The sequence below is a fragment of the Thermobia domestica genome, chromosome 2 (assembly GCF_964235325.1).
Source record: "Thermobia domestica chromosome 2, izTheDome1.hap1.1, whole genome shotgun sequence".
In the NCBI taxonomy this organism is placed as follows: Eukaryota; Metazoa; Arthropoda; class Insecta; order Zygentoma; family Lepismatidae; genus Thermobia; species Thermobia domestica.
The window spans coordinates 205,070,368-205,095,328 of NC_137455.1; the positions used below are offsets into that span (position 1 = coordinate 205,070,368).

The 24,961-nt window shown below is 36.1% G+C and overlaps 1 protein-coding gene across 6 annotated transcripts in view; it reads right to left on the reverse strand.

Moving 5' to 3' along the window:
- The window catches only part of LOC145678367 (uncharacterized), a 625,560-nt gene that overhangs the window by 336,118 nt on the left and 264,481 nt on the right, over positions 1–24,961 (reverse strand). The window contains exon 3 of one of the 6 annotated variants that reach the window (XM_081748431.1): positions 13,940–14,106. The exons of the other annotated variants lie outside the window; for them this stretch is intronic. The gene's annotated coding sequence lies outside the window, so the exon portion shown is untranslated. The remainder of the gene's footprint in view (positions 1–13,939; positions 14,107–24,961) is intronic. 6 annotated transcript variants of the gene reach the window in all.

A 24,961-nucleotide genomic window follows, 5' to 3' on the forward strand; every position in this document is an offset into this window, starting at 1 on the left:
TCGGACGGTACAATGCCGGGGAGTATGGCGAATGCAATAGTATTTCCCATCCAAGGCGTAGAATGGTGTCCCGGGTCATCCTAGCCACGTGGGGCTTAGTGTTGCCCTGTAACAGGAGAACCCCTTAAAATTCAGGAGCCAGCACTTGTAAATCTCAAGAGTTTTTCCTGAACACGGCTCAACCGCTGACAGTACACAGTTGCATTGATGCTTTAACCAGCTGGTAGCAATTCTCGATGCAAGATGCCGCGAGCAGTGGGATCTTCTTCCGGTGCAGTGCTGTTTTTGGCTGTTTTTGAACGGGTTCATGGGATGCTAATCAATGATGACGGCGCCGTGGAGCTTCATACAGTTTCCTACCTGTCTTCACATGTTACATGTAAACACCCATGTGACATGTGATTATAGGTAGGGTGTCAACACTCATGTGACACATCAACACCCTGTCCAGAAATGGCTCCTTCCTCGGACGAAACAGCAAAGAAACACAGGTGTCTACTCGCGTAACCTTCTGGCTCGGAGTCAAATCATGTGGGGCGCATTGACCCAACTTGTAATGCTTCTCAAGTTGATGGAGGTGCTGCTGAATGGTTTCTTCACTCACACTGAACTGTAGTCCCAGTTCCTCATGTCTGACCACTGTTTGCCTCAATTGCTGCCTGAAAACCTTCATTTTATACATGTATTGGTCTTCTGGGACGTGGCGCATCTTCGAATGTTTTGTCACCGTCCTTAACCTTTTAAACCATCACTGCATGTCCGCGTAGTCAAGACAGACTCACCAAAGGTCTGGCATATCTTTCGTCCCGCTACATCGGCGTTTGACCACAGTGTGAATTCGTACAGAATACACTCTCTTATGATACTATATGGAGGTCCCATGTTTACTTCGTCCTTAGAAAGTTTACGGTGAAACTGAACTGCCACAACCAGGTAGTATGTTGGATATACCCACACCAACAGGGGGACCTTCGTCTTAATCCACTTGCATTCAACACAAAGTGTGAGGGTCAATTGAACAGAGACCACAAAAAAACGATAGAACTTTCTTGGTTACCTTTATATTTCTTTTTTCAAATTACTTCATACTTTTTCCCAAGTATTGTTTTGAAGTCTTTCATATTTTCAGATCAGTGCTGAAAACGCTACTTAACTTACCAAGAACACAGTCTATAGTGACTGGAATAATAAGCAAAGGATTTAACAATCTATTATATCAAAGAAACGTGACCTTGTCTGATAGCATTACGTAATAATTACTGACCCAATTAAAATAATTCTTGGCATGGTTATCAACGTTAACCCTCCCAAGGATCTTACAAGGATAAATTAATTAGAACATATCTCTTAAGTGAGAAGCGGGAGGTGATGACATGTAAATATAATCGAAAAGAATGATGAGTGTCGAATCCATGTTTTTCGAGGCACTGATATCAATAGAGATCTTCTTGATGCTGAGAATAATAAGTTGGAGGGTTTCACGCTGTAAAACTACGATAGATGTTCGAATTATGTGAATACTTACACTTGAAGTAGTACATATATATATCTGTAACTACAGGCTACAGTAGAGGAATAAAATCAAAGGTGTTCCATATCAAAAAGCCATTATTCGTTATCTCTCACTGTTTTGGTTCTATGGAGCTTAACATTGAAACCGGAAGTGTAAATTGATGTTTATGTTTCAGCTCTGATTTTATTCCTTCATTACAATACGAAGTGATAGTCTTCCGATACTGAATCTCTCTCTATATATATATATATATAAATACTCCTTATCGCTATCTATTTCCATTACATTTATTATGGAATCAATGTTCTAACTGAAAACTCGTCGATTTTCACAACTTCCGGTTTCAACAGATAGCTGGAAGTCGATGCGAAACGGATTCTTGGGACGCTGAATCTTACAAAGGCCGTATATTAAATCTGTTACCGTTTTTACTCTATGAAGATGAATATTGAAGCGGGAGATAAGGTAGAAGTAAATTTGAACTACTTCCAGTTTCTGTAGTGTGTTGCAGATATGTTCTCCTAAGATGCTGCATCGATTGCAAAAACTGCTTGTTGCTATCTGTTACCGTTTTGTTCTATGAGGGTCAACGTTAAAACCTAGAATGATTGATTTCTACCATTTCTGGTTTGAATAGTGGGTTAATGTGAAAAATGGAACCTATTATGTAGGACGTTCAATGGTTTGCAAATACTTGCAAATACATACATATACATACATACATACATTATATATATATATATATATATATATATATATATATATTACACTTTGAAATCTTTTATCGTTTTTGCTCTATGGAAATCGGTATTGTAACTGGAAGTAGTGCTAACTTTCAATCACTTGCGGTTTTGGTAGTGTGGTGTGGTGTGGTTGTGGCACTTTGTCGTCTTGAAGCGCTGAAACGATTGCAAAAAATCGCTTTTTGCTACCTGCTACCTGTTTTTGTTCTATGGCGATAATCGTTGAAACTGAGAATTGTTAATTTAAAAATACTTTCGCTTTGAATAGAGGATTAACGTAGAAGATAAAACCTATTCTTGGAATGCTAAATCGACTGCAAAAACCCGCTTCTCGATTTCTCTTACCGTTTTGCTCTGATACTCGTCGACAAACAGGTACGGACAGAGGACAGGCATAGGTGTTTTATAACTTCTCACACGTATGCATAGTCTAATTATATTATTATTATTATTATTATTATTATTATTATTATTATTATTATATGAGCACGTAGTGACTGACTACAGTAGATGACACATTTAAAGTCAAAACGTATTCTTTTTATTATTGTATAAACATTACATGTCTTCATGAGCGTGGAGTAGGGGACACTTTTGACATCACTGCGAGGAGTTCCATGCATCCTTAGTTAAGCTACTGATTAACAGATATGGTTTTGTCACGTTGGACAACACTACTGCTCAAAAATTTATGCAAACTATGTGTGTGTTGCAGTAAGAAGTGCTTCTTCATCCACCGTATTTCTCTGATATCTCTCCCACTGACTATCACATCTTCCGACATTTCGATCGCTTCGTGGTAGGCAAGGTCTTTCCTGATGAGCGGGCGGTGTAACATGCAGGTGAGGAATTCTTTACGTCCCAGACTCAAACTTATTGTGCCACATAATCCAATCGCTTTCTGAGGAGTGGCAAAAGAATACGGTTGCAGATGGAGACTATTATCATTAAAATATTGCAGTTTTCACTTCTTTGTCCTCTGAAAATGATGTACTTCGTACAAACATTTCATTCACACTAATCTAATAGGAACTACGTGTGATGGTAGATTACAGGGAACCTTCTAACCTTCAATATGACATATCTTAGAATGATAGACAGTGGTTTGAGTACAGAATGTAGTTTTTGCGGAGAACGGAGAAAAGCGGTTGGAAACAACGCGTCGATGCGTGATTGTTAACGATAGTGTGAAGATTAGTTGAAAAAGAACATAGTCGTATATTGTTCCCAACCAACCTGATGTTTAGGCACATTTTAGTTGTATAATATCAAGGGGAAATTAGTCTCTGCTATACAAATACATAGAGGCCATAACTTTGGATTCATTGAATAGATCACCTTCATCAGCGAAGTCGATTCCTAACATTTGACCCTCTGCATCATAGTCAAAATTTACAGGAATCCATCAAGGAGTTATTGACATTTTTCTTCTGACGGATGGACAGACAGAGCTAATATGCAGGCACGTAGCCAAGGGGTGGGTCCGGGAGGTCCGGACCCCCCCTTCAGAACCAGAAATGTAAACATTAAGGAAGGATGAAACAAAAAGAAACGAGAAAAAGAAGAATCACCGGTAAAAATATAAAGCTACAGCAAGAGTTTGGCTACTTTTTCTTATGAGGAATTTTGTGTAGAAGAAACAGGGGGAGGTAAAGTTGAAAATGGATATTATTGTAACGGAGCATTCCGAATTTCATCTAGCTCCATGCTAATTCTATGGACTACAAATGACGATCAATGAACAGGTTCGATTAGATAGACTCTCAGAAGAACTTAAGAAATGCCCACAATCACGAATAACATGAGATTGGTAACATACATTCTAGTTACACTTGTTAAAGAAATTTTCAATTTTCAATTTCATGTCATTCCCCCTTCACCCATTACGAAATCCTGGCTAAACGAACCCATATAGATTTTCAGTTGAATGATCGAGCCTCTGTTGTAATAACCACAGTATTTCGTCACGGACCCCCCCTATTACGAAATCCTGGCTACGTGCCTGTAATATGTAAAGAAGTTTTGGTTGCTAAATCTAACTTCTTCACAATAACATGTTCCTAGCTACCATTTATTGCGATGTCCCTAATAGAATTTTATCTCGTTGTGTTAATAATCAAAATTAAATAAAGTCAATGTTTGTTTAATTCTTTAATTCTATTGGGAAATTCAACGAGTTACCTCGAAACTTGTAGACACCATTCTATCATGAAAGCTGGTGCTGAAGCAATACATCAATTATTCCAATTTTCTATTTAAATGCTTACTTAACTACCTTTCTACCGCCTTTGGCATTTCATTCATAGAATTCTGATAATTTTCCAAATATTGTAATACAAGTACCTGCATTAAAAACGAAACATTTTTAGTTGCTTGAGGAATTCAATAAAGTATGATACCAGACTTTATGGTTAACCCTGCAACGGTGAAGCTTTTTTTTCGGATAAAATTTGCTTTTAGAAACATGTCTTTCAAGATCTCTTCTATAACCTTCTATAGTAATAATCAAACTATTTAAGTCTATACAAATTTTGCTTCTGTAGCGATGAACCTTCGAGTTCGTTAGCTGTTACTTTCATTCAATATTGTTACTCTGGTACTTGTGCTTCAAAAGTAAGCGAAATTTGTCATTTATAATGACAAATTTATATTCTCGTTTCTATTATTTCAAATCCGACCTATTTTTACAATTGGTAACACCTGATTTCTCGTCCGGCACTCGGACAAATAAAACAAGTAGAATAAGTAGTCATCCATTCTGCACAATACCTTTCTTCCCTGTCAACTGTAAACATGATCGGACAAGTACAAATTAGTTCTTCGAATGTTTATTCAGAATGCATCTCAATGTACACTCGTCCGAATTCATGGTTAATATGAAGGCGCTCTGACATACATCTTCAGTGTAGGCTCAATAAGACGGTGATGCGAGAATGAGTAAAACCATGAAAAGAAGAAAGTCAGAGGGCACGCGAGTACCCCGAGAAACTCACGTACACTGTGTTTGTCCATACACAAAGTCTACTTGGCGCGAAACTGTGATCGAACCAGAAAACTCATGCACCACAGGTGAACGCACTACAACTGAGCCAACACGCCTCTTAGGTAGAGCTATATCATATTCATCAGTCCGCAGAAACCCTAGTCTTTTATTGTGAAGGAAATCAAAATAATAATAATAATAATAATAATAACGATAAATTCATTTTGATTTTATAACTCTTCCATCAGCTTGTTTAAGGAGCTGTCCACATATTATATATGCTATTTTGACTAATTTGTACCCTCTCCCTTCCCCTTGTCACACTTCGTAACGCAAGGCCGAACCCCTTCCTCCTCTGTTACGCAACAACTTTTGATTTTTGCTTTCTCATCAATTATGCTTATTTTAGGGGTTATTACAATACAAAAAACTATTTTTAATGGTAGAATTTTATATTACAAAATGTTTTATTCTCAATATATTTCTAGTGTTTTTCGCCAATAAATCAAAGTATTTAACTCCATAAGGTTGTTTAATTAACCAGTCTTAATTAATCGAAATTGCATACTGTCGTTTTCCTAAGGAGATCGACCCATCCTTTAACTAGAAATACAAATCACTAAACAAAACAACGTTTTAAAATAATAAATGTGTATCGGTTTCGCCAACTAACTGAACATATTGGATTCAATCCGCCTTATGCAAAGTTGTTCTGACGGGTGATTAGTCCCATACTAGAGAGTTCGACTAACATATGTTTCTTGCAGTAGTCAGGCTTTTAGTATGACGCTAAACATACTTCAAAACGACTCTGCATAAGGTCCATACTGTCTGATGAAGCCGATATGTTCAATTAGTTGGCGAAACTGTTACACATTTATTATTTTGAAATAAACTTTGCTTTGTTCAGTGATTTGTATCTATAGTTTAAGTTATTGAAGATAGCAAAGCTAAAATGAACCAGTTAATTATTGGATTCCATCCTTTTAGGTCACCGATGATTGGCAAGTAGGAAATACTAATGGAAGACGAAGATGAAACCCCATGTAAAATCTGACATCGACTTCTTTTTCCGGGATCCAGGATATTTCGTGTATTTGAAGTTTGCCAGTGTCAACGATGCAAAGTTCTCGTTCTCGTCGACAGCAGATTCGAAGTGGCTGCACACGTTAAGGAGTAGGAAAATCTCGTTTGTGAACAAGCTTTCGAGCATCTTTTTTAGACTTCAGTTTACCCCTTTCCAAATTATTCGCCCTAAATCAATGCCAGACGAAACACTCGATTTCTCCAGAAATATTCAAATCTAAAACTCAAAACATACAGTACAAAATGAATATCCGACGAATTAGGTTTTAAATATCTCATTTTGCTCTCCAAATTTTGGATCGTTCCTTTCCGAAAAATTTTATTTTACGAAAAAGAGTTTCTTCTGTTTCACATACGAAACACCTTAGAAGAATATACTGGGTAATGATTCAAATTAAAAGTTTTGAAGAATATTCTCAGAAATAGCAATACGAGCGAGAATGCGAGGGCATTTTCAAGCGGTGGTTACAGTCACTAGCAACTAACTCCAGAATAGCATGTGCGGTAAATGCAATGCTACGGTAGGCAAAAACCAGAGATTTATTCTATTGATATGCATGTAGGATTCATCATCAATCATACTGGTGTCTAGTAGCGTCTTCGAATCCCTTCTGCCTGATTCAATTTATACGAGGCCCACTCCATATATTTTGCAAGACGTGAGTACTAGAGACATAAAGCACTGATTTTTTTCTCATTACAGGTGAGACATCTGGAGTACTGAAAACATACGGAACAGCATTGCCCAATCTAGGAGTTTCATGTAAGAGTTTCTCAGTGGGTGTTCCATCAATTGTCTGACTTCCACAAAGCAGAGAGGGTCAGAATTGCTCGTGAAACCCTGGATATGTTAAACCAAGGTGGACACCAGCTGATTTCTAAACTTGTGACGGGTAATAAAACCTACGTCCCATTTTATGACTACCCCACTCGTTAGGAAAGTCGTGTATGGATCTATGAAGATGACCCGACGCCTACTACTGTAAAAACAGTAAGCGATGAAGAAAGTAATGTATGCAGTGTTCTTCCGAAGCACTGGTCTTGTTGCAGGTATTAGGTTACAAGAACAGAAGACGATTACAACAAACTGGTACACAACAGTCTGTTTATCGCAAGTTCTTGGTTCCTTGAAAATCCGAGGTTTACTCTTCAACCACGACAATTATTCCTCGGACACTGCAAAGCAACTGTAGATTATCTTCAGGCTCATCATGTTCAAACAATTCCACATTCCCCGTTTTCTTGACTTGGCGATGTGTAACTTCTGGCTCTTCTTTAACCTTAAAAAGCACTTACGGGGACATCGTTATCACACAGAAGACAAAATTGAAGGGTCGATCATGTACTTTTTCAACAGTATTTCAAGACAAGAGTGGCGCCGGGTATTTGACTTGTGGCAGGAAAGATTACACAAGTGTATTACTGCCGCAGGGAATTACTTTGAACACAAGTAAACAGGTTAGTTCATAGGACGTATAGTGCTCTTGTATTGCAAAACTTTTTGAATGGTCCTCGTATAGGCTATATGTTCGCAATTTCAAAAACAATAGAAATATTTATTTACTTATTTATAAGAAACAAAAGAACTGAATAAAATTATTTGTTTAGAAGATTGCATATAAACCTGAGAATACAAATAAAAATTACAACAAAAAGAATGCGTTACGTAACAAAGATGTAACCCCCCTCTTCCCCCCTTGTCAAGCTTCGTAATGCAAGGCCTAACCCCTTTTACAGCGTTACGTAAAATGTTGACGACCCTAAGGCACGAACTTGGTAATACGTTTAAGTAGCGTATTAGAATGCTAATTAGTGGAACTAATATTAAGTAACAATTTGGGAAACGTGGCTTTTCCTAATGTTGACATTATTCGACTATCCACTAAGTTTAAGATTTTTCTGCTCCAAAGGAAACTGCAAACTTAAGCCTTTCTTGTTTCAGGTTACAGCTAGAGGCCTCCACTGACACAGTAAGCATTCTCCTGGCAATAGTTCAACTAACCTGAGCAGCTTTGTGCCAAAAAGTTGAAACTAGAAGTCGTCTGTGAATTACATCCTCTTCAATTCTTTTCCTTTTCAAGATAATGTCGTCTGGTTCACTACGGTTCTATCTCTATACTGCAGGTTCTCAACATTACAGATAATTCCTTTAATAATCTAGCAACTACTTTTAATGAAACAAGGCCTAGCCTAGTTATTCTTCTGTTAACTTAGTGTCAAAATTGTGTTCCATTAGAGGGAAATGAAGTTCTATTATTTCAGAAGGACGATACTGTATTATTTTGTGTGTGAGTATAGCTTAATTTTCAAAGAGGTAAGATTTGCAATTAGGATATGTATAAGTTTGTATAAAGTGTTCAACCCACGTAGGTCGTGTTATTTTACTTTGCATTATCCGTTATATACAGATAGTTATCGAAATAGTGGGTACGCTTTAACTCAATGCAGCGTTGCACCATTTTTATGCTATTCCATAGTTCTATTCGGCGCCGGAACTACTAATAATTACTTACTAAACTAGTTCCATGTATACATATCTTTCGGATAGCACCTGAGTGGTACTATTACTGCATTTGTGTATTTACTGTTGTTTCATGAACTTTCATATTTTTATAGCATTTTGAACATAATGTGTTTACATACAACAACAGAAGTGCAAATTCTTTTAAACAACGGTGTGTATTTCTATAGTCTCCTCCTCTCTGTGTGTGTGCTTTCACACTCTTGTATACTTTGCTATTTCCATTATTTTCTCAACCTGTACCACAGCTATGCCTTCACTGTGTACAAACATGGATATTCTATCAGAATATACACTATGTTAGAATGTATGTAATTTTATTTGTGAAACCCTGTAGCAACAAAATGTGGCGACGAGACATTTTTCACTACATTGGCGGACTCAGGTCGTCGAAATTAGTTAGGATCATCTATCATTGTAACTTCTACCGAACAAAAGTTAAAGTTTGTTGGATAGTGTTACCTCTAAGTGACATCACATTCTTCCCTCGTCAGAAAAGGTCTCAATGGGCACATCCACCAATCACTAATCGTTTGGCCACGTTCTGAAAACAGTCTTAGATAACGATATTTAGAACTTGGATTAAAATGAATGAAGTGTGATACGTTGTAGATGTTGTGATCCTTAAAAAAAATGTTACGTTATGCCTATCGAGCAACTGTAGGTCCACTGGTAGAGCATTAGTTCGCATTCGGAAGGTTTGGCCCGGGCCTCACCATCCTGGCTGGGATTTTCCTTTATCCCGCAGAGTCAATATCAGTATGCTACCTATGCTTAAATGGTATTGGCCGCCACTCTCACCATTCCTTTCCATGGTTGTGTAATCGCTTAGGTACGTCATACCTCTTACATGACAGGCTTAGGTGAAAGTTGTGGAAGAAGTTGTGTCAGTTGTTTTTACGCGTAATATCATAGCTGCCGCGGCTGTCTACTGTCTGGTGTGAAATGAGCACCGAAGTTAGCACTCTGAGAACAGTTGGGTTCAAGCCCTGCTGCAAACGATCTGACTGAAGTTTTACAGTTCTTTTCCACAGAAGACTGTCCTGATAGTACTTGAACGACAGGCCTAATCATTGACATCCTGTTTCGGTATTCGGATGAGTGTTCGCCTACGATTTTTTCTATCCTTGGCTTGGCATGTGCATCCATCACAGTTGCCAAAGCAGTCTAGAAATACCAACGAAACGTCGGTGTAATCATCATACATATTTTCACTGCATAAAATCCTTTGCAAGTGAAATATAAGAATACTGTGTATATGTTTCACAAAATTGCCACTGATGGGTGTCTTCGTCCATTCGTGACTTTTTCTCAGGACGACAATATTTACAATATATCACAGTTTCAGTCATTTCCATCGAAATTCAGAATATCGTTATCTTCGGCAGGTTTCAAAAACGTGGCCCCGTAGTGGTCAAACGGTTAATTATTGGTGTTTGTGCCAATTGAGACTTTTTCTCAGGATCACAATGTCTATAATATTTCACGGTTTCAGTCACTTCCACGAAAATCCAGAATATAGTTATTTTCGCTTGTTTTCGAAAAAGTGGTCCTGTACCGTAGTAACCAAACGGTTAGTGATTGGTGGCTGTGCCCATTAAGACTTTTTCTAAGGATAAAAATATCTACAACATTTGTACAAATATCTACAACACATCGACGGTTGTTGATCATCCAGTTCCACTGAAACCCAGTTTCCATAAGGCAGCGTTTCCCAACCTTTTTCAACTTGCGGCACACTACGGGTCTAACTTGAATTCTCACGGCGCACACATAGGTATTATTATTATTATTTGCAAATAGAAAATACCGTCGTATTTGTTTTCTTTGATTACTGACCTCCTTCTCACAAAGAATAAAGCTCGATCACTGGTTTTCCTCCATTGTAAATCATTATACTTACTTTTCATTCAAATTAAAAAATAGAAAACAATTCCAATGAAATATAGAACTCAGTCTTTTGAAAAATACACTTTCTTTTTCGAAGAATGTATCTAACCTGTCACAAGGAAGATCACTAAATTACGAACGAACAAACAAATCTCTTGTACTTTTAAAACAGAATTGCGGTCATTTGTATGAGTGTTTGCTTTGTCGAAAGGATATAATGAGATTTTAAAATTTCAAGTTACGAAATAATCTGTAACAATAAAGAAACAATAATGGTCATAATTAATACTTTTTTTCAACATTAAAAATGAACAGATAAGTAACACAGTGTGAAACTTATAATTTATTAACATGGTTAATATACGTCACAATTTTAAATATTAATAAAATTCTGTTTTCGAAATACAATCTATGAAGTAATAATGTATGTAAAATAATATATTGCAATTACAATATTTTTTCATTGTAGAGGTTCATAGTAATGTGAAATTTAAATACACATATTTCCTGTCTTGCAATTAGATTCCTATATAATTAATAATTTTGTTTTCATTTCCTCGCGGCACACCAGTGTGCCGCGGCACACCGGTTGGGAAACGCTGCCATAAGGATTGTGCGGAGTCCTTTTTAAGTCGTGCTAAAGAGAGTGTTCCTATTATGCTAGCTTTATGGAAAAACTGGAATATTACTCTAGTTCAGTGGTTCTCAACCTAATTCCTATCACGACAACCATTTTAACACATCCTCTTGCCAATGACCCCCTTATAATTTCTGGTTTGTGATAAGCTTGTGTGGGATTTTTAATATATCTATTGCTGAGATTTCACGATATCAATCTATTTCTATAATAGTAGAATCTATTTCTCGTATACAGTGGATACAGTAACTTTCCTAAAAGCGAATGTGTTGAAACCAAATTTCCGCAGTCCATTCATATTACAAATATTGAATCCGATCTACCATACTGTTTCAAATTGGAAGTCGTTTGAAATTTTTAAAACTTCATAACTCCCTTGATTTTGGGTTATGTGATTTTAAAAAATTGAGAGATTTCTCATTTTTGTTAAGAGAAACTTGAACAGTTGTTAAAAAAAAGTTATTAAGTATTTTAATTTTCGAGAGGCCGCCATTTTGAGTTACCTCATATTGTGTACGTATTCAGTATCACCAAAAGATGTTAAAAGCAACTAGTTTACATTTAAAGTTTAGGAAACAAAACTCTACACCAAAAATATACTTCCATTGTGGCTAACTTGCTGAAGAAACTAGTCGCTCAAACACACATGTTTATAATTCTGAAAAAAAAAATGGATTCTAAACAAAAACAATCCCTTTTATTGCCGACAGACTAATTTCTCCGTTGTTTATTTATCAACAAACGCAAAACGGGATATTGCGGATTAGTGTTTTTAATTTTAATTGTGTTTCATTATGCAGGTTTTGTTGCATTTGTATTTATTCTGGTATTTCAATATGCAGTTCTCACTAGTTTCATATTGTACCTCTTTCATTTAAATTGATTTTTAAACAACTCTACACATGTTAAAATTGTGCAGTGGATCTATTTTTTGTTGTTCTTAGGGATGCGTTCGAGTCGAGTCGAGACAGAATTTTCCTGACAAAATTCGAGTCGAGACACAGCTCTTCCAATAGAAAAATATATATTTTTCGAGTCGAGACATCACTTTTACAGCACATTTTCGAGTCGAGACAATCTCAAATCTTGTCTCGTGCGCATCCCTAGTTGTTCTTAACAGTGTGTATAAAAAATATGCCAATCAGAACAAAATTCAAAATATTAATTAAAAATATTTTCCTGTATTAAATTCAAATTATATTTATCTCTTCCGCATATCTTCGCGACCCCCATGAAAGCCTCTCGCGACTCCCCTAGGGGTCGCGACCTCCAGGTTGAGAAACAATGCTCTAGTTGATGTGTCGCTCGAGGACAAGCTGGACCTTCTGAATGACACTTTTGGTTAAGCCGTGAACACTTCATCAGAATAGCAGTCGCTACTGACCAAACTTCAGCATTCCAGCAGGTAATTCTGATGTTTCATATTATTTTCACTGGAGAGTTCACTGTAAAGCAAGGAAAGATAATTATTTGATCCAATAACACTGAAATCCATGTTCCAGGTTTTAATGAATTGGAAAGATCTGACATCAATGGAATGCATGTTGAAGTCTTTAATGAAATTCAAAATCTTATAGATAATTTGTTAACTATATTTTTCAAGACAAACAGATGGTGAGAAATGCCAAGATAACAAGAACTTGTACTAACAAAAAACCGTTATATCAATTAGCACCAGAAATACTGTTTTAAAAACAGTTAACGTATTTTTAAATGAACGTCGAAAATTCATGTATTGCATGCAAGGACGTACGTACGCGGTGAAATTATGGGCCTGGGCACTTTCCTCCGAAACTCCGACTTTTCTGTAAATTTCGTCTAATTTTAGGAATGATTTTGCAGATTTTAATAATTTATCTTCATATTAAATTTGGACCTCCAAAAGCTTTGGACTTCTCCCAAAGTAAATTTCTGTGTACGTACCTGATTGCATGTAAGTTTAAAAAATCTACTTATAAAAATATAGCAAAGCTAATCAGGAAAATGACAGGAATAATGGATATTATGGAAGTAAAGGTACTGAACTGGCAGCAGATTGAACATATTGTTGGACAAAATTCTTACCGATGGACTAAAGCAATGTTGGACTGGGTAGAGAAAGACTAGAAACGACCTAGAAAACTTTCTTATATAAGGTGATTTTACACAATCAAGAAGCACTACGGAGTAATTCGGCAAAGAATTCCCCAAGATAGATGATAGTAGAAAAGAGTTGAGTGGTCTTCAGTCAGCATTGGATTGACAGTAGTTCACTATAATGATTATAATCCTATTTCATATAGCCAAAGGTGTGTAAAGCAATATTCAAAATCTGATACTGCTTCTGTATAATGGTAATAATATTAATAAAGATTCGTAAATTAATTCCGATTAAATATGAAATTCTGATATATCTCAACAACTGCTAAAAGTAATTATTTCAACAACTAACACTCAATAGATTGATATTTTTATCCCTTAATGTTTCAGTTTGATTTTAGAAATCTTACACATTCAGGACAATTTAGTAACGTTCAATATAATAACACTAGTGCTACTACTTGAATTCAAAAGCGTGAATACTTACCGTATTCAGCGTAATAAGGAATTATTTGTTAGTGGCTTCCTTACAATGAATCGTCTGATGTACTTCCGCTATCAGTATAAACAATAAACCAGATCAACATATCAACCACGAAAGTAATGTGGCGTAATCAATCTCGCCTTCAGCTCTGAAGGAACTTGGTAGTTTGTCTAAGGAAAACAGAGGTCAGTAAAAACTGTTAACGTGTAGTAACAGAGTTGCCAACTAAGTAAAGAAATTATGTCAAAATGATTCTAGTTCAATATCTCACGCTAATCATTTATATATTTCTGCGTATCCATGGATAACCCTTTGAGCAATGTGAATAGATAGCATATTCATGAAATATTCAGCCGAGTAGTCTAAAGCCAGAGTAATTAACGTATGGTACAATCGAGGACTCAAGGATTGGTGTCTGAGAAATTAGCGTTTGTGTACCATACTATTAAATATTTTCATACCAAATTATGATATCCAATTTTTCCTACAAAGAATAAACATGAGAAGTTATGTTAAGCCAAGAAACAAGTAACGAAAACAGTAATTATTCTGAGTATATTAACTTGTTAACATATATGAAGTAAAACTAGAATAATAAAACATTTATTCAAGTAAGACGTCGATAAATTATATTAACTATCTGGTTATAGTCGGCGTATTAATTAAATATATTGAGAGTTTTACTTATCATTATTTCGACAAGTTATTTATTAGGATTAAATATAAAGTTTGTACCTTCTATTTTTAAATTTATAAAGGCTGAACTTACTGTCTTTTATATTCCCAGGTATTTACATTATTCAATCACATTTTAATCCTAACTTTTTTCAAGATTTCTGTTGCATGATTCATACCACTTGTCACCCATTTAATAACTATATAGAATATTTCTTCGTTACTCGTTACACTAGTTTATATTATATAAACATTATTTGTATATAAAAGTTCCTAAACGGGAAAGTAGAAGTTTGATTATATATTATATATATACCGGGTGAGGCATTTAAAACTGTTTTTGGGAATATCTTGAAAACTACAAATCGGATTTTAAAAAAGTTGTAACAAAAGTTGTTCGTCTCGAACGGGGACATTCAATAACACCACACTCGAACCAATGCCCACACCCCTCAGGAGAGTGACGGGTTCAACTTTGAAATCTTAAATAGGAACCCCCCTTTTTTATTGCATATTCTGATTTTCCGTGAAAAAAAACGTAACTTTTATATTAAACATTTTTTTCGTTGCGTGATAGATGGCGTTGTAATCGACAAAAATCAAAATGGCTTACAAACGAGAAGGCTTTTAAAACTGTTTTTGTGAATATCTGGAAAACTACAAATCGGATTTTTAAAACAGTTGTAACAAAAGTTGTTCGTCTCGAACGGAGACATCCAATGATACCACACTCGACTCCTGCCCCCACCCCCTGGGGAGGGAGGGGGTCAACTTTGAAATCTTAAATGGGCACCCCCATTTTAATTCAGATTCAGATTCTCCGGGAGAAAATACGTAACTTTTGTATTGAACACTGTTTTCGTTTCGTGATAGATGGCGCTGTAATCGATAACACTCAAAATGGGTTACTAACAGTTGGGAAATAATATCTCAAGAAATACGCATCAGATTAGGAAAATTAAAGTAGATAGTTTTGATTTCTTTGCTATTAAATGACACCATAGTTGACGCCCCCAGCGCCATCTCAGGAGGTTGGAAGAGCATTTATTCTAAACTCAGTAATGAGAAACTGGTGTTTTACAGCGAAAACATTTGATTCCCCAGAACATAATTCATTACTTTGTCCACAGTGTTGGTGTAAATTCTGTCAGCGATGTAGGTGAAATGGACAGCAGTTGGAAACATTCATTGGTTTGTGTATCAATGAATCATCGAGTGTATTTTCAAAACGTCTCTTGTAAAACCAAACACCGGTTAGCGCTTCAGAGACCTATCGGAATGTTGAAACATTTTATGTTTGGAATATTTATGTTGCTAAGAGTGTATTCTGAAGCTAATTGGCGTTATTACTCTAATTATTAAGGAAAATATTTTGGACAAGAGACGTTTTGAAACTAAAACTACGAAAAGGACGTTTTGAAACCATACTTTTTGGAGAAGTGAAATTTCGTTCCAATATTATTAAAGGCGAATTAAAATGAAGGGTAAGGGGAAAAAAGAAGGAATGTCACAAAACTACATTTTCCTGAAAACGGCGTTTTAATATTGAAAACCGCGTAAAAAGAATAGGGTTAGTTAAATCATTGCCCCTTTTTACATGGACATTTCTACATTTATGCGTGCATGACATATACAGTCAAATAGTATCAAGAGTCACCAGCAGACAGGACAAAGCACCCGAAAAAGCACATACATGGACATTCCTTGTTTTTTCCCCGTACCCTTCAAATGCTTTTACATCATATATATTTGGCAATTAAAATTTATTACAAATAATATATTTATTTTGCCAATTAAAGTTTATTTCAGAAATACAAATTTGCCAATCACAATTTTTATTAATAAGTATAATTATTTAGCTTATTTCGAATTTTATTACATACATTTTAATTATCTTACCACCTACAAATATTTAAAACCGATTACAAATGTCAAATTACATTCATGTTGATGTGATACTAATCCTGAAATGTCAGTAGTATTCAAATTATTAATATCTCAACGAAAAATATTGACTAAAATACTAAAATACTAGGAATGAAGAAATGGCAAAAAATAAATAAATAAATAAATAAATTACTTTGTGTTATTGGAAAGTTTACTCATCGACATCGTCCATGGGGTAATATTGAACATCATTATCTGAAACATCTTCACAATTCTGCCTGCCTATAAAATCAGATTAAAAAAGTACACGTATGGATTGCTTAACCAATTTTATCCAAAATGAGGCGTGAGAAGTTTCCAGACGTTCTCGACCTCTTCCTTTTTAATTAGAACACCTTTTCGAATAAATTGCAGTGCTATATTTGTGTTGCCCATACTCATCTTAAACATTTTTCGATTCATATTAGCATCAGCGTTGTAGGGATGTTGATCCCTTACTGCAATGGGTGAAGTTGGTACTGTTTCAAGAACATTTTTTCTTTTAACAGCTGTGGAATGTGAAGTGCCATTCATTTGGATTCTTCATATTTTCTTACGATACTTACTTTCAGTTGTACAAGGCACATTCGTCAAACATCTTGATTACTGTCTATGATTACAGAACATTTTAACATATCCTTTAGGCTGTATCGTTGTATCACGACCCTTAAGCTGAAGCTCAATCCTATCATAAAACACGATGAAAAGTGAGATAGGAGTGTTCTGAAATGGGAAATATTAAATGAATTTCCTTGAAGTTAGATATAGTGCATTCATTCAGCCAATAGAACAAGATGCAAATCATAGCAGAGTTCTTATTCTGCCCTGCATATCCATCTACAAAGTGTCGAATTTATGATACGTCTTCCCATGGCGTGTTTTGCAGAGGATGAAACACTACTGATGCAATTTCCTATGATCCTTTGGCTACATGTGCTTCTGTCCAATAATATACCGTATAAACAATTTGTTCTTTGCCTATCGGTTGGCGTTCCTTCGTAAATCGTAAAATTAAACAACTAAAATTGTCTGCTGTAATAGGCAGCTTGATCCGGAACTCGAGGAAGAACATGATTTTTTTCCGAGTCGAATAATAAAGTGATTTCATCATTGTTGCTACTTTTCAATAAGGAATGAAAGACTTCACCTTTCTCCTATGTATTAAAAATTCAGTTTCACAAGAAATATCCCCTGATTGAAGTCTCAACTCAAACTGCATACATTTCGAACATTTCTATACAGCAGGACTTCCGAAACTTATATTGTATTCAGTTACAAATAAGAGTATGGAACCCGAAGATCGTTTTCCACGTCATTATTGTACAGTTGGTGAAGTTTTGCTACAGACAGACAACTTGGCAGGTAATGTTTCTTTTCATTTTCTCCTCTGCAATAATGTTTATGTACAGGAACTAGTCTTTCACAGGCCCGTTTTTATAATATTGTGCGCCTATGTGCCCTTATTAATTTGCCACTCCCCGCACAATTTTGCCGCCCTCTCAAAAACGACCAATATTAGAATTTAATTTTTGGGGGGGTCGCTGAGATGAATAACGACAGTTTTAATACATTTCAACTTCAAGGTCATATTCCAATCACCAGGAAGGGGGCGAGATTTTAAAAGTAATCGAAAACTACAGATAGTATTGAATTCATATTTTTGAGGTCGCTGACGAGGAAGGTCCATAAACCGTGACAGTTGAATTTTGATGAAAATTTGTGACAAGATTCAGTTCGAGTTGCTAAGTAACGTAGTAATAGTCACTCGATGCGCAAATGCTTCGTTGAGCTGCTACACCGACGCCATCCTGAAATCCTGTAGGCAATGTCCAAGAATACCCTTTTAGCACAAAAATGAAAAAGCTTTTGATATATCTGACTTCAGTATTCTAAACCAAGGTAAATCATCTATATGTGAGAGTACTTCCAGTGCATGACCGCCATCTTGAAAGGCGCCATATTGAATCGTCGTCAAATATGATAAACGGCAAAGGGATCATGTGGGGTATCAAATAGCACTGGAATTTACTCCTAAATTCATTTCCGTAATCGAAGTTCAGATATCTGCTTTCACTTCAGAGTTAAGAGCTCTCTCGCTCACAGGAACATACAAAAACTGAGCAAGTAAAATTTGTGATATGAAATGCGGTCGTGTAAACACTTGCATGATTTTAACTAATGCAATAGTAGTTATTTGATCTACAATAGCCATTATACCAATCAGATCTTGAGACTAGTGAGATATATCGTTAATTAAATTGAAATGCCTGTAGTGAAAAATGGAATAGCAGCACTGTAACAACTTATACCAATTTCAAAATCGCTATGTATATGAGTCTGTGTGTTTTGCGATTATGCATAGCATTTAAGTGCTGTAATATAAGTTAGGTGTAACGGAATATATGGTTTTAAAGAATCTGTCTTGAAGTTATTAGAAAATTAATACAAAAAATATTAGAAAAATAATATAAACTATTGCACATAAGCACATATTAACCTACTAACCTTATGCTCTTCAATTGTGATGATGGAGATCCAAAACGTAGTGCAAACACTTAACAAATGCACTTTCGTCACAATCTTCATGACCACAGACACTATTTTCTACTAGTCTTCAGAACATTTGTAAATGAAACAACTATTGCTCCTGTTACGTACTCACATTTCTGCCATGCATAAGAAGCATGTCCTTTAGGACTGGCGCACAAAATTGATGATACACAACAGAATTCATTTTCTTTATGAAAATTCTGCCATATAACTTGTACACCGAACAAGTGAACACCTGCTACAATCAGTTATTTATCACAGTTTTGATATGAAAACTAGTCTTGCCCTTATTATAAGCAAGTGTTTTATCGTTAAAGTTGGAAAGATGCAGATATTTAATTATTTTATATTGAAGGGAAAAGGAAGAAAGAGGCTTGTTTCATGGATTGCAACTTGGAATTGAATCTTGTAATAATCTTTACTGCCACATATTCTTAACAGTTGTGCATGCATTATCTTATCACTAATAGCAGAACAGACACAAGAAAAGTGAATTCTAAGTTTCCAGGTGTATCTTCTAAGAATTGGCTGTGAACTGATAATTTAAATCTCCTTCATTGTTCAATGTGGCAGCAATAAATCGATTGTATTTAAAGAAACTGTCAATAAATACATGGTTTTTAACTTCGTAATATGCACGGTAAATTATAAGTCGTCAAATATGAATATTGAAAAGGAACGCAATATTCTCCAACAATGATGGTCTTTGCGTAAGGTTTCTAGATTGGAGAATAAAACTTAACACACTATAATGGACCACGTAAAACTGCCTAAAAGAGATTTTTGGTTTGATACAATTCAACGTCCCACACGCCTGCTACGCTAAAGGAGACGTGGACCTACTGATTATAGTGGAATCCGAACCATTTTGGTCGTTCAACTAATATGTACCAGTTTATATAATTTTTCTAATATATATCCGAACAATCCCTTTGGTATTCTCTGCTTGTCAGTACTATTAGGCATGTGTTTCATCGACGAACAGTCTATTCCATCGCACTTTGAAATAGGTATAACTTTTAGCATGCTGATATTCCATTTTTCACTACAGAAATTTCAATTTAATTAACGATTTCTCTTACTAGTCTCAAGATCTGATTGGTATAGTTGCTATTGTACTGCATTAACTACTACATTAGTTAAAATAATGCAAGTGCTCGCACGACCGTGTTTCATGACACAGGTTTAACTCGCACAGTTTTTATATGTTCCTGTGGGTAAGAGGGCTCTTAACTCTGAAGTGAAAACAGATATCTAAATTTTGGTTACGGAAATGAATTCAGGAGTAAATTCCAAGTGCTATTTGATACCCCATATGACCCCCTTGCCATTTATCATATTTGACGGCGATTCAATATGGCGCCTTTCAAGATGGCGGTCATGCACTGGAAGTACTCTCACTTATAGATGATTTACCTTGGTTTAGAATACTGAAGTCAGATATATCAAAAGCTTTTTCATTTTTGTGCTAAAAGAGTATTCTTGGACACTGCCTACAGGATTTCAAGATGGCGTCGGTGTAGCAGCTCAACGAAGCATTTGCGCATCGAGTGACTATTACTACGTTACTTAGTAACTCGAACTGAATCTTGTCACAAATTTTCATCAAAATTCAACTCTCACGGTTTATGGACCTTCCTCGTGAGTTTAACGGTATCATTTTACATGATGTTTAAGTTCGTCCTCACCCCTTGGAATGCGGATGGGAGAGGATGACTTTTTTAACATATTTTCACGCCCTTGCGCGGGACTCTGCGGATTGCTAGCTTTACATATTACTTTATTGTGAATCTTAGAAAAATTCCAAAAAATTGCCGCCTAATAAATACTGCCGCCCTGTGTTCGAGCATAGAATAGCACTTACCTAAATACGTCCCTGGTCATTCAATGAATGTTTTAACAGTTTTCTTCTTGGTTTCAAACATATGGGACTTACGGTCTCCTCCTCTCATTCTGATGCCAGCTTTCCACTTTGAAAATTCCGTTTACATATTAGCTTAAACCTTTTCTCAAATATTCCCAACACACACACACACACACACACACACACACAAAAAAAAAAAATTCTTGCACACTTTCAGCAGTGTTTTGATGCCACTATAACATTTCGGAGCGTAATATCGAATCCAAAGCTGTGTTGCTTGTTCCTTGTTGTTCCTTGGCCTTTTTCATTGTGGTGTTGAAGGCATCGTATGCTTCAGTATGAAATTGTCTTGGATTATTTTATTTTTAACCAAATAGAAGCACTGGTGAAATTTGCAAATATCTTGCATACACATTTCTGTACATCTAAAAGCCTTTCCTCCTACATGGTTACAGTTGGAGTGTTTCGTGCAAACATTTGGGTAATTAGGTTGACTCTTTTTTTAAGTTTTACGTTTAGCGTTTCCACTTGTCAGGATTATCATTTTCTTCTTGCCGTTTCCAGGTGGACTTGGGGGCCGCGGTGGCTCAGTGGTAGAGCGTTCACCTCTGGTGCTTGGGGTCTCGGGTTCAAACCCTGCTCCCGCCAAGTGAACAACAAACACCGTGTGCGTGGGTTTTCTCGGAGTTCTCCCGTTTCCTCCCACTTTCTTCATTCCACCATTTCATGCATCTTTCATCATCACCGTCTCCTTTAGCCTAACCGGCATAACCGTGGGACGTAAAACTCAAAAATTTCATTTCATTTCATTTTCCAGGTGGACTTGGCGTAACAATAACAACATCCTCCTCATTCAAATCTTTTAATCCTTCCATCTCCGCGGACATTTACGCCGGAAAGCTTCTTTTTAAGAGGAGTGATTTCACTACGCTCTTCAAGTTACTTTTGCTACTGCAACAATGGCGTCGTAGTAAATAAAACCAACCTTATCGTTAAAACCTTATCAAATTTTCAGTTATAACCGGTGATACCATAATATTCTTTCTTGAAGAAGAAATGAATATAAATCATGTGAAGGTTAATTGTTTATCATTATTATAGCAAAACACAGATGACGTGATGTGTGAACTCCAATTTCAGTGGTAGCGCTAGGATCAACTAGGCGGTCAGAATACTTTCCGTTTTATTTTTGGAAAGTCGCTGTTGCAAGTTTTCACCCTACCCCTCTTTCCCGTCCCTTCCCTCTTACCTGAACGTCAAAAAGTAGAAGGACGAAAGAGTCTTTTTAACTCAGGATCATTTCATATTGTGTTGGTAGTGGATAGAAAATTTGTTTATTTTGCAGTCTAAAACTATTTTAAAACTACCGCATGTCTGTTAGTATTTAGCTCCCGTGTAGGCTTTTGCATAAGTGCTTTATTCTTTTTATATACCGGCACTTTTAGGTATGCATTCTGCTGTTCCATTATTATAATTGATTTAACATTTTGTGCACTACATAAAAAAAAAGACCACGAAAGACTTACTATATAACAATGCAATAGACTAGGCTTCTTCAATCTATTTATTTTATATCACGACCCCCTTTTATTACATCATCTTCCCTGCGACCCTCAAAATTAATTTCCTGTTTATAAGTTGTCTGATTATTGCTGCTCATCGCTTACAGTTGTGTTACATTTATATTGTTTCTATTTAAATCTGCAAATTTTAACGAGTTTCATTCCTCTTTTATTCCAATTGTTTCTAAAACGATTCTGGTAATTTCTCAATTGCTTTTTTTTTTTTTTTTATTTGGGAACAAGTGTGCAAATAAAAATACGACTATCAAAAGAAGTTCAAAATATTAAAAAAAAAAAATATTTTTCTGCCATTACACTCTAATTACATTTATCATTTACATCTCCCTTCGTACCCTTATATCGGACCGCGGTGGTTAAGTGGTAAGCTGTGGTATAGCCGAGTGGTCTCGTGGGTTCAGCTTCGGATCATGAGACGTAATCCACTGGGGGTTCGAATCCTTCTGAAGAGCATCGTCAGATTTTTAACTGTCCTTAACCTTTCTGTGTTCGTGTCCCTGTCGTGTTCTATTACTCAGAAATTGCACGAACTGTTCATAACGAATAGTATCCCAGTTAGGACGAACTTTAAAAAAGAAGAACATGGTAGAGCGTTACCTATGGTTCATGGGCTTCTTGGTTTGATCCCAGCTCGAGGCAAGTGAGCTTTGTGGTGGACAAACATCGTTTGCGCCGTGATCCCTCGAGGTCTTTCCGTTTCCTCCTACTTCATTCCACCATTTAATTCATTCCTCATCACCGTCTTCTTTAGCCTAGCCGGCATGATCATAGGACGCAAACTTAAGATTTCATTTTTTCAACCCTCATATTCTCGCAAGTCCAAGGTTGAGAAACCTCGCTACAGACAAAGTGGACAATTTGTTATCAAAAAATATATCCCATGACTGTGTACTTTAGGCTAAATGAAACGGATGATCGCTGAAACTGAATTATAAAATTACATGTACTTTTGTGCTTTCACGGGAAATCGAACCCGGGACGATGTGCACCAAACCCACATAGCTAATAAACTCAGGAAAGGGTTATTTTAATATCGAATAACGTACTGAGATATCCGTGTGATAGAATACAAAGTCTGGACTAAAGGCGGGATTTAAAAAAATGTCAAAATATTTCTTATACCGTTAGGGGGCAACGATGATGAGATAGGGAGAACCAGTTGAGTTGAGTTGAGTTGAGTTGATTTTGAGTTTAACATCCCTTTCAGCAGCGAGGATACTAAATAAGGCTACTGATTAACGTGGAATCCGAACCACGAGCTCCAGCCGGGAATCGAAGCCGGGTCTCCCAAGACAAAGGCGCGTACGCTAACCGCTTAGCCACGATAGAGCTCATAGGGAGAACTAATATTATGTTCTGTACATCAAGTAAGTTTTTCGCCATGGGTATTTTTCTTTAATAATAATAATAATAAGTCTGTTAATTACGTTTTCATTTGTATCTTACGGACACATATTCGCATAACCATAGTATATATATATATATATATATATATATATATATATATATATATATATATATATATTACATACTTAATTTAAATTTATATTCTTTGCAATAACTTATTTATATTTACGAGTCCATTTCCTTTCTTTCCCCTCCTCTTTTTCTGTTGAGAAGAACGAAATGAACCGTACGTTTTTGAGGCCAACGTGTCTTTTGGGTGCCACGGACTTCGAAGAGAAACTGAAGCACTTTAGCACACCACATGGTTTGTTCTTTCGTCGGCAGCTGTAGGGTATCTCAATGTTACATGTGGCAACTCACCTCTGTTGATAGTCGTGTTGGGGGGGGGGGAGTTGTATAGTGTGTTTGCAACCCCTATTGGTTGAAAGTTTCTTGTAGTCTGAAAAAATAGTGTTGCAAAGCTGAGAACATTTCTCTACGTTGACGGAGTGATGGGGAAAGGTACTACTACAATATTATAAAGCAAGTTTACTCTGAATTTCAGAACATACTTGGAGCATTGTGTGTATTTTATAAAAACATAGTATTTACAAAATCTTTAAGAATCGAAAAAAGACCCTTTAGATTATTTTCAACAACTATTTTAACTTCATACAAATTTACTACATAGGCCCACAGTATGAGGCTTTTCAAATAGTAAGGACAAGCTCAACATTTGGCCAGTTTTTTATTTATCCAAAGTATAATAATGATAATAGAAATCTCAACAATAATAATAATAAGTAATTGAAAGAAGAACGTTTTGTAGAGTTCTTCGTTATGAAGAAAGTTTAAAATGCGTCTTCCCCGAAGTAACTCTTTGTTGAGTTCACCATTACTACCCGCAGTGCTTCATATGTTTTAAAATAGTGCACATTGAGAATGTATTGAACGCAGTGGCGCACTGGCCACGTTGACTACTTGGCAATTGCCAAGGGCCCGAAGCCTGAGGGGGTCCACAGGGATCACGAGGCGCAGGACCTG